This window comes from Xyrauchen texanus, chromosome 39, assembly GCF_025860055.1.
Source record: "Xyrauchen texanus isolate HMW12.3.18 chromosome 39, RBS_HiC_50CHRs, whole genome shotgun sequence".
NCBI lineage: Eukaryota > Metazoa > Chordata > Actinopteri > Cypriniformes > Catostomidae > Xyrauchen > Xyrauchen texanus.
In genome coordinates, this window is record NC_068314.1 from 33,314,788 (window position 1) to 33,317,242 (window position 2,455).

Sequence of the window (2,455 nt, forward strand, 5' to 3'; positions counted from 1 at the left end):
TTTCAGTGTTCAGTGTTTGTCTTGCCAACACAATACTGCCAAAAATGCTTGTTGACAAAGGCGTTTCTTTTGTTAACGATAACATGCTACAGGTAATGCAACTGTTTAAACATAAGGAATTCACTATATATATCTAGTATATAACTAATGGCATTTTAGTAACTTTTAAAAAGCGAATAATTCAGTGCAGTTTTCTAATGTTGTTCAATCTTACATTTTAAATAGTTTTTCTTTTTTTTTTTAAGATGTTTGATACATGTTTAAATAATTGATAGTTTGAAAAAAGTACATTTTCATTACATTTGAATATTTGGTTAAAATTGGGTCTTTTAGAGTTTGATACTTGATTTTGTCATTTTGCACATTATAGTCAACTAAAGTCTTTATGCCAATTTAGTCAGAGTAAAATTGACTAAACTTAATGAACTGACATATTGACAAAACTAAAGTAAATTTACTAAAATAATAAAAAAAAAAAATTGGAAATAATATAAAAACCAATGTGAAAATGAACACCGTTTTTATTGCATCTTTTCCATACGATAAAAGTGAATAGTGATAATGGTTGTTTTTCTCCCAAACATCATTTTAAGTCTTCCACGGAAGACAGGTTCATACAGTTTTGGAACAACATGAGAATGTTTAAATGATTACAGAATTTTCTGTTGAACTGCGATGCACCTCATTATTCGCTGTCTGCATCACCTTTGTCTAACGATGGACTACACTCTTGAAATGGAATCATAGACTATCAATTAATTGCCAACAAATTACTTCATCAGCCGACTACCAAAGGACAATGCATCTATGTGAACTTCTGTAGTTAATCCATGATGGACTTCAAAGACATTAGTCATCAATCTTAAAGTTAAAAAAAAGAAAATCTTTTAATTATTTATTTTTAAAACCAATAGACCTTAACGCTTAATTTACAAATTTAAAACCATGACCAGGGTTGGGAGGGTTACTATTGAAATGTATTCCACTACAGATTATAGCATACATGCTGTAAAATGTAATTTGTAATTTATTCCATTAGATTACTCAAGGTCAGTAACGTATTCTAAATGCTTTGGATTACTTCTTCAGCACTGGTAGATTATTTCATTTGTTTTGACTATTAAAAACTCTGTCAGCACAGTACGACAAAATACACATGTAAAAATAAATTCTCTGAAAAAACGAAATATCTTATGCAGTGTTGTTTCTAAAACAAGATAAATAAAATTGATCTTGTTTTAAGGATTTTTAGATATTTTTACAGGAAAACAAAAGTTATCAAGAATAGGATTTTTGCCCTAATATCAAAGATCTTTCTAGAAAAAATAAATTATGATCCAACGTGAATTTTCTTGATAACAAAATATGATCGTGTCTGGTAGCATGTGCATGTAAATTGGCTAGAAATAGCATTTTAGCTTAGCATAATGCTAACAATTTACACAAGGTTTATTTCTATTTCTTCTGCTCCAAACTTACTTCAAACGTACTTCTCTGTCTGCTCGTATGAATGTAACACATCATAAGAAAGTGTTTCACCGCTGTTCAAATGCACTTTAGATCACATAATTTATATGTGTTTTCCATCTGAAAGAACTAAATATTAAAAGAATCAAATGACAATAAAATGCAAAGTAATCTCTTCAGTAATCAAAATACTTTTTGAATGTAACTGTAATCTAATTACCAATTATTTAAATTGTAACTGTAGTGGAATACAGTTACTTATTTTTGTATTTTAAATACGTAATCCCGTTACATGTATTCTGTTACTCCCCAACCCTGACCATAACTTGCACTGCATAAATAATAACTAATATTGGCATTATATTCAGGATGTTAGTCAGAGGGGAACTGGCCCCCACAGTGAGTCTGGTTTCTCCCAAGGTCATTTTTCTCCATTAACCAACATCTTATGGAGTTTTGTGTTCCTTGCCACAGTCGCCTTCTGCTTGCTCACTGGGGTTCTAAATACAATTATTATTAAATGATTTAATTTCTATACACATTTTACAATAATATTTAATCAAACTACAGAATGATGACTCTAAGACTTTATAGATATTACAGTTTCATTTTCTGTTAATGCATGATTTATTGTATATCTGCTTTGAAAGGATGTGTGTTGTGAAAAGCGCTATACATACAAAATGCCTTAACTTGACTTTTTGGGTGAACTATCCCTTTAAATATATGTATTATTTGTTGGCACGTCTTGAAAAGAATGTAAAGAACAGATACAAAAAAGAGTATCTTCATATTATGAATAATTATTCTGTAAAGGCTGTATCATTTGACACAAGAAGATCAACACAGAAAAATATGTTGTAATTCTAGTTTGACAGACCCATCTATCTAACTAGGAAATGACATCACATGTTGACTGCATGGTTGGCTCATCCCTCCATATTAAACCTCAAAGACAGCACAGGACAAAAGCAGAGGAGTGTATGAG